This window comes from Chamaea fasciata, unplaced genomic scaffold, assembly GCF_029207755.1.
Source record: "Chamaea fasciata isolate MVZ Bird 193981 ecotype frontalis unplaced genomic scaffold, bChaFas1.0.hap1 SCAF_6, whole genome shotgun sequence".
NCBI lineage: Eukaryota > Metazoa > Chordata > Aves > Passeriformes > Sylviidae > Chamaea > Chamaea fasciata.
In genome coordinates, this window is record NW_027094091.1 from 6,026,005 (window position 1) to 6,043,793 (window position 17,789).

Sequence of the window (17,789 nt, forward strand, 5' to 3'; positions counted from 1 at the left end):
GAGGGCAGGGCAAGGAGGGACATTTAAGAGGGTAGAAAAATGAGACAGAATGGGCTCCCAACAGCCACAGAGGGCAGAGCAAGAAGGAGGATGACAGTCATTTGGAAAACTGCAAGCTGGGGAAACAGTGAGGTGCTGGACGCAGGTCCTGGGCATCCTTGCAGAGGCTGATAGCGTTTTAAAAAATGGGAAACATGCTTTCCTCATTGACTGGTTTTCACTTCCACCTCCTCCTGCTCTTGTGCAATAGGAATCGTTTTTCACTGAATGCACTGACCAAAAGTAAGGACTTTTCCTAGATGGATTGTTTTAAATCTTGTGATTTGGGCCTTTCTTACTCTTCTTGCTCTTAATGTATATAACCTCGTAAGGCTGACCCACCCAGTTAGGGAAACTGTTCTTCTATTATATACAACAGGACATTTTCAGAGAAACTTCAATAATTCCTAGTTATAAGAAAAAAAACCTAGAGCTCAGTTTGCCAAGGTGTACTTAGCTTCCATTTGCTCTCCAATGTGTTGTTTCTCTCTTTGTGCACCACTTCCAAACCTGAGCTAATCCATCAAAGGCTCATCTGTGTCTGTGGAGTCAAATATTCCAGTCCTTCAGATGAGATCTCTTTTTCCTCTGCAGTAGCGGGAAAATGCAAATCAAAACGGGAGGACCTAGAGCTCCTGTGGTCTCTTGCTTTGAAGTCTGGGTGGTTTTGCAACTTTTATTCCTTCACACACTGTTTTTCCTTGCCTGGTTACAGCTGAGGGGCAAAGGCCCAAGTGTATGCAAAGGAACTGGTGTTGACAGAGATAAAGGTTACAATCCATCGCCAGACAGATCCATCTCTGGACGGATGGGCAATGTCCCTCACACAGTAATCACACAAGGCATTAATATGCTAATGGATCTCTGTCATTTAGTAGCAGCATTGTAAAATATTTTTTTTTTACTTTTCCATTCGTCCAAGACTTACTTTGGTGCCATCAGCCATTCCTATCCATCTTCTGACCTTCCTGTTCCCTCTGCCTCAACAAACAGAAGAGACCAAGTTTTACACTGTGTTTTAGTGATTCAGATTCAGAGTTAAACTCATAACAGAGTTTATAGTTTAAGACTTTGCCCCCTGATAAGTCCTAGGAGGTGAAAGTGTTCCTTTCTGTGGTGACAGCTATGTTGCTAAATACAACAGAGCAGATGTTGTTTTCAGCCCTACAGAAAAGTGGCACAGCCATTTATGTACTGAAGGTTTGTGGTGCTGTGGTTTGTTCTGTACTGTCCATCCTGCCTTTTAGGAATGCCTGCTATTCCCCAAGCCATGCCAGGCATTCTCTGGGAAGGTACTGATGGGTACAGGGCACAGCTTTATGATGAAAGGCTCTGCCAGTTTAGCAGGGTGCACAGCTATTAGTCCAGAGCTTAAGTTAGATTTGGTTCTGGAATTAGACACACCTGATCTGTCTTCAGTAGAGATGACAGTTATTTTCTGTGTTGTGATTTTGGGTTGTTTTCATCACATGTAATGTTTTGTTAGTGATACAGACTGACCCAGAGCACACAGCAAAATTGCTCATCGCAGGTATTGTGACATTCTGTGGTCAGCTTGTGATGAAAGAGAGGTTTGATGGCGGGATTTTTTCAGGCTTGCTTAAACACCTCCAGCTGCTCAAAAAAACCCCTGCTGAAGTCGTGGGGAATGGAAGTTCTGAGGACTGAGCCTGAAGAAAATATTATTAAGCATTTTGCTGTGCAAGGGAAGAAAAAGGGAGGGGATGGGAAAAGTGAGACAAGGTTTGTCATTCAGAGGAAACACAGAATAGTCTCACCTTAAATCTTTAAATCTGCATCAATTATAATGCCTTGTTCACTTGCAAATTTCACTTTAAGATAAAGAATTATGGCTGGTTTGTTTGCCATTCCTATAGCCAGAGACAAGCTTCACTTACTCCCCTTTTCTTTTCAATGACTAAGACTGAAAGAGCTAAATTACATTTCCTCCCCCCTATGGAAACCTGATGAACCAGTGTGAACCTGCACCTGAGAAGCCCCGGGAACGCCGAGGATTTGGCCACACAGATCGGACAGTTGGATGCTTAATTGCGTTCCGGGCACAAAGCCTGCTTGCATGTGCGTCTTTTATGAAGTGCGTGGGAGGCCAGCACAAAAAAATTAGACCCCAAAAAAGGTGCCAGAAGAAGGAGAGCAGAGCAAAGGCCTTGCAGTGCCTGTCTCTGCTGTGCTGGAGAGCACCAAGCTGCCCGTGCAAGGAGCCCTCTGAAAACTGTAGCCTGAGCGTCAGCCGGGAGCTCATAAGACATAACAATTTGCTGCAGGTGCTGGTGGAGACCTGGATGAACAGTTATTTATGGAGCTGATAAATAAGGCTGGTGCCAGGAGACAAACCTGGAAAGAGAATCAAGCAGAGCACAGGCAGAGCAGTACGTGTACCTGAAGTGTGCTGGGAGCACTTACACCCTACAGTGGAGATGATCCTTCAGTAAAAGGGTTCACCCAGAGATGGAAGTGAAAACTGAATTTTGGTCTAGACAAGGAAGTGAAGAACAAGGACTCACTGCATAATTGGATGAGTTCAGGAAGTGCAAATTTTGTCAGATAAAAGGGCCATGATTTTTCAATTTGCTAAAGGATTAAAATAGCAGTGTATCATCCACTCCAGGTCTGTGTTTGCACTTTCCCAGGCTTTGCAAAAGTAGATGATACAGAGCCTTTTTCTGGATGGGAGCCTCTTTAATCTCTTGCATGAATTGCTGTGGATGCCTGTAGCTGGAGCAAGATCTCTGCCTCCCAGACAAAATAGCCCCTTGTGTCTGCCTCCTCCTACCACCTTGGCCACTTGGTGAAGACACATCATAGTGCTGGCACACAGATGCTTGTGCTTGTTTCAGTCACGACCAAGCATAGTGTGGTATAAACGGACATGTTAATATTTTGAGTTTCAGGACCTTTTCAATCACCTCCTCATTATATTTCGTAGTCGCAACGCAGCTGAAGCACAAAAAGCCAGTATAGTTTGTGTCCAATATATCTTACGGTGCTCACTCAGGATTTGTAACTCGGGGCTGTCCTTGGACTCTAAATCAGGACATGACTGAAGTGCATTGAATGATCCCATTAATATAAATAGCACTAAAGTTAAAAGCAGGGCTCCGTGAAAGGACTTTTGATACACTGGCTGCCGTCGCCCTCGAGTCAGCAGGTGGCATTATAGAACAATCAGGAATGCCCAAACCTTGGCCGCTTCCCGCCCGCAGCCCCAGACCTGAGCCCACGGGGGAATGAGCATGAAACCCGCCTGTTCAGCACAGCTGAAGCCGCACAATGAGCACTTGCCAATTAGGGCCGGGGCTATTGTCTGCGAAAGGTCAAGTGCTGCCCTTGCTGAAATCTTTCAACACCGGCTGCAGCGCGATTGGGACTTAATATATTTCATACAGCTGAAAACTTGCTCGGCCCGACGCAGGGCAGAGCCAGCCTTTTCTCTGCCCTTCCCCCGTATTCCCCAGGCCGGCAATACGTGCTGGGAAACCTCAGCGAGGGAGGAACCTGGCTTTTTAATCTGCTACCACCTCCCTCCCTGTAGGTATTGTGGAAGAATTGAGTTGTTGGCAGGGCGGTAGAAAAGGAGGTGGTTTGGCAACGTGGGCCAGGGGAGGGTGTTTGGGACTGGGTTTGTTTTACCATCTCCCAAGAGATTTTCTTTATAGCTCTGGTGGTACATGTTTTTACAGCTTACTACTTTTAGTATCTGTCACTTGAAAAGAATAGATGGTCTAGATACATGGGGGAAAAAAAAAAAAACAACATGTGCAAGCAGCAACACGTAACCAACAAAAAGAAAATTTTCCCAGGAAATACCCAAGTGATACAGATGTTGCAGGGTGCTTAAGGAACCGCGGGGTAGGGAAAGGCTCCGCGCTTCTGGCTGGCGTCTGGATCCAGAGGCTGCAGATGAGAGCCTTCAATCTCCCTTGGGTTGGATGCCAGATGATCCATCAGCGCAATGGCCATGCCGAGACATGGCACCTTCCAGCAGCTGTATCTGGCAAGGGTCTCTTCCCAGACTCCAAACCAGAAACTGGAACTCCATGTGTGCCTTTAGCCCCAGTGCTGTAATTAACTGCTGCATGGACCAGCATTGCCTGGTGGGGGTCCTGGTGACACGGGGGTTACAGTGGGCACGGAGGCAGAGGTGAGTCCTCTCCCTCCATTCCCAGTGGAAGATGAATTCCTGGTGTTGCTCTTTTGCCCCTTCAGCTGGGGACAGCCCTGTCTAAAGCAGATGGTGGCTTTGATTCCCAGGCCACAGTGATTAGTGACTGGTGTCTCCGCGGGCTCTGGTCTACAATTGTCCCCTTGGGGGTGCAAGTTCAACTTTTAAATCCCTGAGCAGGAGCTGACCTCTGTTTCCACCAGTGGCACAATTAGGATGGACTCAGGGTGGTCCTGGTGAGGACCTCAGCCTCCCTGTAATTGCTGGTGACAACAACCACAGGCCACGTTGGACACAGCCCACATTCTTGTGTTGTCACCACTGCGCACTGTGACTTTATGAGGACGTTTTCCAGGGGGCATTGGCCTGGAGCCAGGCCACAGCCCGAGTTACTGGTTAAACCCATGTTTCTAATGTGCTAATCCCCGAGTTTGAGCTACACGTACTGTGTGGCTGTGTGCGTGTGGTCTTGAAAACTCACCAGTCTACTTGCAAATTAAAAAACAAAACAAAACAAACAAACAAACAAACAAAAAAAAAACCCACCAAAAAACCCCGAAAACACTATAATATTTGCCCATCTGTTGCCGTGGTGATGGAGTGTGGGACAAAAGAAAGATATTCCGGTTGCCCCCGGGCCTGTGAACAAGCAGAATCAGAGTGGGTGAGAATGTGCTGTTAATTGTAACCAGAAATGCAGTAGGTCAGCCACCATCACCGCAAAGTGTTCTTCAAACCTCCTTTCATGTCCCACAACGACATCCTGTAAAAGCTGGTGAAAGCACTGACAGCGGGACTTCCATTGTACCAGGCGAGACTTGGCCCATAAATTAAGCAAACTGAAAACCTAGCCTTGCTCCCTCCAGGTATTCGTTTTCCTCACTCCATCGATAACCTGGCAGGAGCAGATCTTGAACTAAATGTTATCTCGGCGCTGCCAGGACTTGCCGGCAGCTGGAGGGGGAAGGCAGCGCTGCTGACTCCCGGAGATAACAGGTGGAATGCAACAGGCGCTGCTTTTGTCTGCCATAACTTGCACTTCAAGCTCTCGGATGCTGCTGGGTCCTTTGCTGTCCCAGCCTGCAGACTTTCCTGCCAGCCTCGACAAAAGCATGCAAAAGAAATCCGAGGCATTTCACAACTTCCACGTTCTGACAGCATTGAGAAAAATGCATAAAACCCCTATAGAACCCCTTCCCCCATGCATTTGTTGTGTTAAGGAGGCACATTGCTGCTTCTTGTGTACAGAACAGTGGGCTCAGAAATTAACTGTAATTGTTGGTTCTCATTCTGTACGTGCACAACATTTGGCACGAAAAGTGTCTGCATCTTCTGTAAATCCCTGTTCAATTACGTGGAAGTGTTGGGTTTAATTTAAACCATGGCGGCTCCCACCAAGCTTAAAAATAAAATAACATAAAAACAGAACCACCCAAATCAGTCATAGTATCTTGGTCATGTTTATGTTATATATATATATGTTTAAATTTGCTCCTATATAGATGGAAACCTGAAGCCCACTCTCAGAGCTACCTAATTTGTAAAGTTTCAAGAGGCTGTTGGATCCGTGTGTAGTTGGCTCTTCTGAGAAATTATTTTCCTCTCTCAACCTACATTCTTTTATTTGCAAGAACCCAGAAAGTAACGCAACCGTCAGACCAATTCCGCAACTACAAAAAAGCCAGTACCCTTCGTTCATGGCCATAAGGATGCCCAGGCACAATATTTTTAGAGGCAGTGTTAAATAGCTCTTGCTAGGTAAAATGGATTTTTCAGAATTGAAAGAACAGTGCCTTAAAAATCCACCCAAATTAAATGCAGTCTTATTGACATAGTTTTAAACACAAAGCTGGTCAATATAAAGATCACAGAATCTGGCTTACAGTCATCAGAGATGGAAAAATACCTATCAGACAAAGCTCTACAAGGGCAGAATCTGGTCCCTCCCTTAAAAGAGGACTGACTCTCATCTTTCATTGTTCTTTCTTCCATTAACTTGATCTTTGATCTCAGTTCCTATTAGAAATATCTGTAAACAGTCATCAAGTCCTAGGCCATTAACCAGATGTTTAACATTGTGAGATCCCTGCCCCTAACAGACCATCTGATAAAGAAGACAGATATAAGAGCAAATAACTAACAACAACAACAACAACAACAACAACAACAACAACAATAATAATAATAATAATCTTCATTAAAGAAGACACAGCATTTTCATTTCCTGAAGGATCTGTCTGTCACCTTTGAAGCACATCAGGCTGCTGGAAATGTGGTTCATATTTCAGAATCATCCCTTTCAGAATCATCAGGCTCAGGCATCTAAAGCCAAGCTAATGTTTTAGTTTAACAAATATGAGAGTTCTGTTCAACTATATTAATGTGGTACTCAATCCACCACCAAGTCCTAGACCAAAAAGACACTTGAACAGATATTACAGAAACTGACCTTGTAATGGGGTGTTGCAACTACTTTAGTTTAGCCTTTACAGGACTCAAATCCCTGAAGCTTCCAGCCCCACACAGGTGACATGCTGGGAGCTCCTGGACCATGACTAGTGCTGTGGAAAGACTGTTTTCAGGGAGAGCTGCCTGAAAAGTCTTCCCAGAAAAGATCCAGCTTAGCCCAGGCTGATCATGTTCAGGGAAAGCTGCAAAGTGCATTTTTCAATTCATAAAGTCTTCCCCTTTTATGATACATAAACCCACACTGGCAGTGCTCTTCACTGAGGAAGGAAGCAAGGAAAAAAGCCAACAGTTTAAGTTTTTATAGCCCAGTAATTTTGTACAGCATGGTAGGCAATACAGAATGGAAAGGTGTGTGGAACCATCAGGTCAGAGAATTAAATTCTATGTATTATATGGCCATGATTTATAAGGTGCGGGTAAGGCATCATTTCATCCCATCACAATCCTGAGCATTTAAAAGTTAAAGCCTATCACAGCAAAAATGAGGCAGAGAAGGAGATCTGCTTTAAATGTACTCCTAATTACTGCTAGAGAGCTTTTATGAAGAACAGACCACAGCACTTCCTATTGTTTTACATTTTGTCCTGCTTTAGAGCCTCAAGAGTGATGTCATAACAGGGGGAAACTTGTCACGGACACACATTAAACCCTGGACACAAGGAGAAGACCTTTGATAACAGATATTCAGATACATAGATGGGTAATTCAATAAGGGGAGAAAATGCTGAATTAAAGACATTTTTAGAGTTACTTATATGCGTGTCTTGGAAATTCTACCTCTGTTCAGAGAGGCACATGCTGAACTGCAATCAAATTACTATTACTATGTCCAGCTCTGCAATTTTAATCATTTATCCCATTTATAGGGGTCTTTTTGTCTTGAATTAGGCAAAATGTGAGCCCAACAGGAAATTAAGCAACTAAGCAAAATCAGGAAATTCGCTCAAGTGGCTTAGTCAGTGGAATGCCACTGCTATCTTCAAACTAAAACTCCAAAGAAGTTGAACTGCAGTTGGATTTATTTTCAAAGTGGCTAATGTGCTTTTAATTTGTACAAGGTTGGTAACCAAGAAAAAAATACATTGAAGCTTGCCTTTAATTTTTTTCACAGAAGGCCTCAGCATACAGACATACATAATGAGTTTAAAAATGTAAAAAAATCAGAACAGCTATTTTAATGATAAAACTTGAGATGCTTATTTTAAATAAGTACCCGCTGTCTTAAGAACATTAAAAAAGAACTGAAACAGAAAAAATACACTCAGAGATTACACTTCTTCCTCAAAACACATATTTGATGATAGCTCTTGAGGTGGGGAGAGAGGAATTCTTTCAGCTGTTTACACTGCCTCCCTGCATTTGGGATCTACAGATCTGTATACAGAATATTTTAAGTGATTTTTCTGGGAGAACAAGATACATTTTTTGCTTCACAGAAAACATTCCACTGCCCTGAACCCTCAAAATAATTTCTTGCTTGTAGATTACCATTATTATTCATCTACCCAATGTACCTAAGAACTCTAGTGATGGTCCAGGTCCCTGTTGTGCTGGGCAGTTCATCGATACAGAATAAGTGTATAATCCTTGCCAAGAAGCACACAGAAGCCAAGAGGTGTTTTTTTGTAGTTTAAAAAGAAGACAGAGATACCATGGCTGATCTTTATTATAATTCCGGTGGTCCTCATTGTGTCGATCTATTGCAGTTTGAAATCAGACATTTTCTTGTGATTTTAAATAATTATTGCTGCTTGCACAGCAATGCACTGCACTTACCTTTGCTTTAAACCAAGCCATGAGATGCTTCATTAGCTTCAAGAGGAAACCATGGAGCCTCGCCCTGTGGGTTTGGAGCTGGAGGGTTTCACTGCTGCTTTCTGAGCCCAGTACCTGTGCCACACTCCTCCTGCTCAGTTCCTTCTTTCTGGGAACAAATCTTTGTGGGGAGCCTTTGCTGGACTTGTAACAACTCCTGTTCGGTATTCAAATAACAGTTATAATTAAATCTTCTGCCTTTAACCAACAGTATCAGAGAGGAGGGAGGAAAAAAGAATAGATTTATACTAGATATAAGGAAGAACTTTTTTATTATGAAACACTGGCTCAGGTTATCCAGAGGGGGATGCCCTATTCCTGGACACATTGAAGGCCAGGTGGGCTGGAGCTCTGAGCAGTCTGATAAAGTTGAAGACATCCCTGATCATTGCAGGCGGGTTGAACTTTAGAGGCCTTTAGAGGTCCCTTCCATGCCAAGCCACTCTGTGCTTCTGTGATAACACGGAGCCACTGTTGCGTGTCATCTGTGCCTGTCTGTGCATATCTGTACACGATGTAACAGATTTAGAACTAGTTGGGCAACTTCAACTGAATTTGGTAGAGGTTGAGAGACCTTTTGGAGATTGCACAAAATTCATGGAAGTACCCAACTGAATAGAAAACACCCCACAAGTATTTCTGCTGAAGATGAGGCTTCTTAATCAGTTCGTGTGGTCTTAGACAACAGAGAACACATTAAAAGAAAGCACCCAAATTTATGAGGCTCTCTCCTACCCCAAGTGCAGAAAAAGTTTCAGCCAGGACTTGCACCTTAGTCAGTCAGCCTTGAAACACACTCAAAAGACACCAAGTTTTGTTAAAACAGATTTTAAAGTGTACTAGTTCCAATATTATCTCCTCCCTTCTTCAGAAACATCCTAGATGTCTCATAGTTCAAAACACAGAACAGTTCATGTGGGTGCTTAGAGGTGATGAGGAAACCCCTCTTTCTACAGGACTGATGGATGTCTCCTGTTCCCTTGCACAGGGTTGATTGGGGGTCAGGAAGACATTTCCCTCCCAGTCAGGGAAGAAGGGACATGAAGATTAATTTGTCTTTTTTCATGCCTTTCCTCTACAGCCAGCGGCCTGGCTGACCTCCTGAATCATTCAGGTCATCATAAAAAAGCCTCAGGCCACGGTGATCACTCTTGTTTTGTGCTTGTGAAACACAGGTTACCCTCCTGAGAATGAAAATGCTTTAGTTTAATTGAAACCTTTGGGCTTCCTATATGAGTACCTTTGTTAAATGTAAAGGCCTGAGGTAAGCAGAGGTCACACGGGTGCAGTTCAGAGTGTCTGAGGGGCCCGAGAGGCAGAACAGCCTTTGCTTTAGTGAAAGGTAGACAGAGGCACAAACAGGCTGTGAGGGGCTTTGAATGAAAAGACGGTTAGTTTGTGGTTGACACAACTAAAATAGCGCACAAAAACAGAGCCACCAGAGTTAGGAGGAGGAGGCTCATGTGGCTAAAGGACATGCCTGGACAGCCACTGCAACAGCAGTGGGTGGGTCTGGATGGGATGAGATTGTGTTAGTTGAGGGGAAAACTGAGAGAAAATGGAAAGTTCTGTTTGAGTCACAGTGGGCTCGATCTCTCACTTATGTGTCAGGGACAGGATTTTTGACAGGCTCTGATTTCACCCGGAGCAGAGCAGGCAGATCTGGGAGCATGAGTAGAAATGTGGTGCTTGAACTTCTTTCTGCATGGAAAATTATCCAGAAATATAAGATATAAGAGAAAACCCTTGAATACTTGAATATCCCCCATGATTAGTATGCACAGAGCTATGTGAAGAATTCATGGTTAAAATCTTGGGTACATATCACTCTGCTTGGCTGAAACACAAGGAAAATTCATCCCTATATTCCTGTTTTGATTTGAGGATTAAAATAGTCCCTGCTTTATCTAACCAAAGTCAATTTCGGAATGAGATTAAATGACATACAGATATTATTGGCTTGCAATCAATTTGTTCTCCAGTGAAGTTTCACATTTGAAAGATCTTTGTTTCCTGAGAGATTTTAAAAGATATTAAGGCCTGACACTGTGACACTGCCCACCTCACATCTACCACTTCACAGCCAAGTTTGATGCAGAATAAGAGAAAATAATACCTATGCAGGTATAACCAATTCTAACACTAACAAAATATTTATCCAGTGTGTTTCCACAGGGAAGTTAATTTGCTAATTGCTCTCTCAGATTCCTGGGTAAGTAAAAGCAGAAAAGTACCAGAACAGTGCTAACTACCATCTCCTTGAAATGAAAAACAAAATGGAAAAAAAACCCCACAAAAAACCCCCCCTGCACAACAACAACAACAAAACCCAAAAAATGACAACAGCAAAAAAAAACACAAACAAAAAAGAAAACAAAAACCCCAACCAAACAAAAAAACTACCAAACAAAAAAAAAAAAACCAAAAACACCACCAAAACACAGAAAACCCCAAAACAAAACAACAAAACAAAACCCAAAATGAAGTAAAACCAACCAAAACCAGCTCAAACCAAACAAAAAAACCCCCAATCTCAACTCATAAAAATGAGAAGCAGATGAAATGGCTCATACAAAAATACTGTATTAAGGATGGTGAACCATAATAAGTGTGATATGTTGTCCAGAGTGGGCTTTAACTAACAGGGCTTATTAATCAAATTTATTTGTTAGTTATATGTCTTCCCTATGCCTTGCATTGGAAATTGCTGGAGGAGTTTGCAGGAACTCTGCAAGCCCTGTCCTGGCAGAAAAACTGCAAACCTGAGAGCTCCAGCAGCAGGCTGCACGTACCTGATGCACCTGTGCTGCCCCTGGCTTTTTCAAGGAGACACAAACTGGGGAAAAGTTCTGGGTTGAGAAAAAGCTCAGTCAAGAGATGAACAAGCCATTTGGAAAAGCAGACAAGTGTTGGAAAGTCTAGGAAGGAAGTGCTGTATACAGCAAAAAGAACAAGGCACTTGGAAACGTATGTAGGAAGGACTAGAAACTTGAGTAGGCAGAAGATGCTTTGGCTGAACTCTTAATGGTTTAGAGTTCTCAGGAGTGGGGCTGTTCCTCAGGGACTGCAGTGAAAAGCTGAACAATGCTGTATTGGCTCAGCACATGGAGCTTGATTTGCCCTTTTTGAAATCTGGTGGCTAATTCATGCTCTGAAGAAGGAAGTATATCCCGGCCAGTTGGCTCAATTTAAGAAGAAACAGGCAAGTGTGTAGTTGGAATAACAGGTAATGGAGGTGAAAGGCTGAGTGTAGGAAAAGTCAGCTGTGTGCAGGGGGCACGGCATGGAGTCACCCTTTCATGAAATCCAATAAAAACTGATCTGGTCATGATTAACTCAACGTTTTCAAAATCCTTTTAAGAGTTCACAAGGAACATAATATCTAGCCAGCTCGTAGTGGTATGTGAGAGACCCCTGACTCTAATATCCCTGGATGTCAGCCCTCTGCTTGTTTCAGATTTTGATGCTGAACACTTCTCTGCTTCTCAGTTCCAGCTTATTTATTTAGCATTCTTATCGCTTTATCTCATTTATAGCAAGCTTGTGAATGTAAGTAAGGAAAAGTACTTTATACATTAACTTCACCTGTCTGAGCAGTCTGAGCAAGGTCCACATTAAACCCACCAACTGATACATGTAATTAGTGGCAGAACTTCCTCTTGTGCCCAGAGTGTGTGAAACCGCCCAACAGAGAGAATGGAGAAGTGTGAAAAGCAGCTTTGGTGGGGCTCAGCCATGCTTGAACATCCCCTCAAAACAGGAAGAACATCACAGTGAACTCAGTACCCAAGCAGTGTCTCCTGTACCTGCTCTGTGTCAGACTCCAGAGTCAGTCCAGTGTCTTTCTTCACCCCTTGCATGGGGACTCCCTGGGCTGGGAGATGGAATCCACATTGCCCTCTTGCTCCTCAGGGGGAGTGCAAAGCAACCCTGAGGGAAACAGGATCGGTTAAGGATTTTATTGGATCTGGACTCTTTCTGACAGGCCTTCATAAATGTGTCTTTTAAAACAGAGGCCCCTTTGCCACTATTTATATTTCATGGGGAAGCAGATGAATGGCCAACAGTGATTGCTACAAGAAGAGAAATAGCATGATTTGGGGTAAATTTACCTTAGACTTGCTATCCCATCTGAGACCTGCTATCCCAGCCTGCTTGTCGTGCTTCTGTAATTCACTGTTAAAAGAATACTGTTAAAGTATGCAGTAAATACACTAAGTTTTGGTGTTCTAATGTTGACCTAATCAGTGTCCACAGCAAAACACTTTGCAATCAGTTTGAAATAGTGTTGGAAATGCTCATCTGACCTTTACAAGCAGTTGTGCACATTACAGGGTGTCTGAACTATTTTTGCACTTCATGACCTTACATCAAATAGCTGCTGGGCTCCTTGTCTACAAACAGTATGAAAATAATAACAAAAAAAGACCTGAGTTGCACAGTCTCCTCTGCTTCCCTTCCTGATCTTAGGTGGTAATTTGCCTAGATAGGCAGCAGCTTAGTTGTAACACACACCCATAACATTCAGGTCTGTCTGTTGTTTTTGCCTGAGAGGCAATGCCAGAATGTCACTCATGTCTACCTGCCATGCTCTAAGGAGGGGAAAACATTCCCCTTCTTGAAAACCTGGATCCATGACCTGGATGTGGAGACAGGAGGTTAGAGGAGCTGCTATTTCTTTAGCATGGGGGTGAAGATGGGCCAAACTCATCCTGTACTGAAGACTTCCATATTCTTAATGCAGCAGTTTAGGTGCATAAAATAATGCTCAGAAGGACTTCTTAGAGGAGCAATGCCATCCATTGGTTCCCCAGGTGAAAACTTTGTCCTGAGGTTCATTCTGATTGCACCTAGTTCAGCTGGTATTTTATTGTACAGATAGCTTTGTGTCTCTCTTTAGTTTCTTTCCCCCTCTCTATTTTTTTTTCTCTTTTTAATTTAGAAACCTGCCTACATTTGTGTCTCACTGTTTTGTTGGAAACAGATGGCCCTTCCTGAAGACACACAGTTGAGTGAACAGACACGGACCACTTTACCATGTGGTAGCATGTTTGTAATTAGATATTTAAAGTGCTAGACAATTACTATCGAACCTTGTCATGAGGGAAATTTAGGTCTGTGTTTACCAAGATCCGAATTATAAACTGGATCCCTGCCAGGGCTTTACTCTTGGGTATAAAACGAAAGAAGACTCTGGTTGAATACTGAGTGACATTGATTAGAGCTACCACCTGCCCTGTCTCAGACATGATCACTCACTCCTCTCTCCCTCTCTGTCCTGTAGTTTTTGTTGACCATTGTATGTGGTTTCCCCATCTGATAAGTTTTGGGATCATAGGAGGCAGCACCTCTGTAACATCTCTAGCTAAAGGCTCATCTTCCCACGTGGTTTTGGACTACAGAGAGGTAAAAGCAGTTCCATCTGAAAAGAAGCCAGTATAGAGTATTGTCACATTGGGAAAAAAGCAGATAAAGTTGCAGAGGAGAACGGAAAGTGATAAATCAGGGGAGAAATTACAGGGGAGTATTACAGAAGAGGAGAAAGATGTTCAGGGATTTATCTAATGTGTAAGATACTTTAATTCCTGTAAAGTTTTGCCCTAGATGGAAATACCCAGCCTGTGGAAGCTGAGAGCAGCAGCACTGGCTGCTGGGGAAGTGCAGCTGTGCCCCTTTCACATGCCACCCCCAATGATGCAGCCACGGCTGTGACTGAACAGTTGCAATCAAGAAATTTCAATTTCAGATAGACAAAGTTCCCTCTGGTTTTACCTTGCTTGATACAGAAACAGTATAAGAGTCTGGAGGAAAGTATAATGGAAACACAAATGTTTGCAAACTGTGGATATGGCTGAAGGAAAACCACTTTTACGTCAAAGTCTCACACCTGAGCTGCTCTAGTCCAGTGGAATACTTATAATGGTTGTGAAAGACAAATTATATCATGACTTCATTTAAAACAAACAAACAAAAAAAAATGTTAATTCTAAATTTGGATAAGGATTTAGCAATGAAATGCTTCAGGGATAACTTGTTTTCAGTGGGGAATTCTGCGAACAAAAACTGATTACAGGATGGAGCCAAATCCCTGCCAAAGATACTGACAGGATCATGGAAGCAGATGAACTACAATTTCCCATGCACCAGAATCCACAATAAGGCCAGGAGCAAAATGAGCACAATCACAAAGCATTTCAAGAGCCAGGACTGAGCAATGGGAGAAAGCTGTGTACTTTCTTCTGTGTACCTGTAATCTCTTGCAAGATCTTTCTGAAGAGAGGTATGTGTTGAACTTACAGAGAACTAGAACATTGATTTAAATATTCATTTTATAACTAGGGGAAGGAATCTTGGAACACTATGTGAAAAAAGTACTGTGAGGTTGTACAGAGTGCAAAAGACGGGAGGACAGTGATGAAGACCAGCAGTAAAACCTGGTAACGTTGTTTAAAATAAAATTTGGTTTAATTTATTGGTCTCTTAAGGTTCAAATTTGAAAGCAAGCTAGCCAAAGTAAGCATTTCCCAGGAACACAGTTTTGGTTTGGACTCTGCATTGTTACGTTAACTCAGGTATCTCTTGCAGCATTGTCCTGTAATTCAGCAGAAACTCACAGGGAAACAAGGTAAATTCAGCTGAAAAACTCGTGGGTCGAAGGAAAGGTGAGGGAAATACAACTCCACGTGCAAACACAGAAGAACAGGTTGCAGAAGGCTGAAACGACAGATGGTTGTCACAGGGACAAGAACTTGATAACAGTTTACCATGAATAAGAAATACCTGCACCACAGTAATGTTAGGCCCGTGGGCAGCAGTAAATCAGGGTTTGGTTTCTCATGACGTTAAGGATTAGGATTATGCACCCACATAAAGCAGCCTCTGCCCTGACAAGTGCACGGTGTAATTGTTGTCCAAACACATCCCACTTCCTCGCTCCGGCTGACTCACGGCCGCCCTGAGAAACTCCCATAGGAACGGTTCTTGTGGGGCGAGCAGCAGATGCTGGGCGGCTTCCTGCCCTGCATTTTGGGGGCGATGAGGAATTCCCGGCGGCTGTGACTGGGAGCAGGGAGCGGGCAAGCAGAGGGCAGTGTAAGCACATGGACACAGCGCCGGGAAGCGCCGGCTCCAGGGAAGGGAACGGGAGCAGCGGGAGCTCTGGGAGGAGCGGCTCGGACCGGGGGGCTCTGGGGGCAGCCTCAGGTTTCCCGCTGCACCTCGGCCTGCTTGTGAAAGGCAAACACGTTATCATGACTTCATTCTTATTAAAAAAACAACAAAAAAACAACAACAACAACAACAAAAAAACCCACCCAAAAAAATCACCTAACTTTGGATAGGATTTAGTAATGAAATGCTTCAGGGATAACTTGTTTTCAATAGGGAATTCTGAGAGCAAGAACTGATTACAAGGATGGAGCCAAATCCCTGCCAAGGATACGGACAAGGATCGTGGAAGAAGATGAACTACAATTTCCCATACACCAGAATCCACAGCCGAGCCAGGAGCAAAATGAGCACTGACAGAAAGGGTGCCAAGAGCCAGAAGGAGAAGGAAGAGAAATCGGAAGAGGAGGAAAAGAAAGAGGAAGAGGAAAAAGAGGAAGAAGAAGACCAGAAGGAAGATCAGGAGGGAAGGGAGGAGGAGGGTGCGCATCCCCCTTGCGGATCCATCCGGGCACACGATGACGTCATCACTCCCGCGCGCGAAGCGCGTCTTCTCCGCCGCGTGCCCCTGGCCCCTCCGCACGCGCGCTTCCCAGCCAATGACAGCGGCGCGTCACCGCAAGGCCTCCTGGGGGCTGTAGTCCAACGCGCGCTCCCCACCCCACCCGGCACCACAGCTGCGCGTCCCTGCCGCGACCGGGACAGCGCCCGCCCCCCGCCCCTATGTGGGCGGGGCCAGGCCCCACCGCCGGCCAATGGCAGAGCGGGTCAAGGTTCGGCGGGCGGCCGGCGCGGCCAATGGGCGCGGGCGGGCGGTGGAGGGGGCGTGGCCGGCGGTGTTTTGTTCGGTTGCCATTGAGCAGCCCGGTCCATACGCGCGGGGGAGGCGGCACGGCCGCTCAGGTACCGGCGGCCGCCGTGGGGCGGGGGGGGGGGGCACGGAGCGGGGGGTAAGGAGCGCGGCCGGCAGGTACCATTCGGCGGGTAACAGGTAACAGCCGTGTAGGCAACAGCCGGACAGGTAATAAAAGCCCTGCAGGCAGCAGCCGGACAGGCGGCAGCCCCGCTGTCGGCCCGCAGGCAGTGCGGGGCAGAGGGGAGGCGGCCCGGCCATCCGCAGACCCCTTGGCGGAGCCCAGGAGGCCATGCGCACCGCGCAGCTCCGGGCGGGCGGGGCAGCGAGCGCGGCCCGGGGGACCCTGCGGGGCGGGGGTGTCACCCCGAGGCTGCGCTTCCCTGCGGCGGCACCTCCTGCCGCTGCAGGACTGCATGCTGCTCATCCCTCCGGTTACCTCGGCAGATAGGTGAAGCGGTGTGGATATTGTGCATTTTGTTGTTATTGTCCGTGCTCGGCCCGGGCCGCGCTCCCCCCGCACCACCGGAGCTGCTGCCGTGCGCCCGCTGGGAGCTGGAGGCGGCCGCCCTGCCGGGAGGCACAAAACCCATAACCCCCGAAAATGAAGTTATTAGCGTTAATAATAATCCGGGCCGGCTGCGCGGCGCTGCCGTGTTTCCCAGGGGCCTGGCCTGGCCCGGCCGTGCGGGGAAGGGAAGGTGCCCGGCCGCGGCGGGGCTCGGACATTCCTTTGTGCCGCTGCCCTGCAAACACATGTCTGCAGGCACGTACCCCGGCGATTTTGAGGCGATCCCCCCCCCGTCTGGCTCAAGGATAGCGTTACCTCTGTGGAGGTGCCTGTTTTTTCATGATAGCTGCCTTCCGTAATGATTCCTGGGTGGAAAGGGTGGTTATTTTTTTCCTTGCTCTCCCCTCAGCAATAGGAAAGTTGATTTCTAGTTTTTATGGCCCCGAAGTGTAAGGACCAGTTTGGCTCAGTGGGCAAGTGAATGGGCTCTTTGTGTTATCCCAGTTTTTCTAGGAGTAATAGCATGGCTTTGTTCTGGTTGTTTGGCTTATTAGATGTCTTCTGGCCTGCTGGAAGGCTGGCTAGAAATGTCTGGTTGAAATTCTGGGTGCTGTTTCGAGAGGTCGCATTAGGTCCTATGAGATAGGGCAGCCACCCGCTGTGGAGGCTTCTCAGGGTTGGTGTTCAGGGGTCTGAACTCCTGGGGTTGGGATGGTATCGTTCAGGCGTTTTCCCCTTTAGGGAAGGACATC

The 17,789-nt window shown here is 45.6% G+C and overlaps 1 protein-coding gene across 2 annotated transcripts in view; it reads left to right on the forward strand.

Moving 5' to 3' along the window:
- Positions 1 to 16,496: 16,496 nt before the first annotated feature.
- The window catches only part of FAM53A (family with sequence similarity 53 member A), a 70,462-nt gene continuing 69,169 nt past the window's right edge, over positions 16,497 to 17,789 (forward strand). For both annotated transcript variants that reach the window (XM_066185317.1, XM_066185318.1), the window contains exon 1: positions 16,497 to 16,576. The gene's annotated coding sequence lies outside the window, so the exon portion shown is untranslated. The remainder of the gene's footprint in view (positions 16,577 to 17,789) is intronic.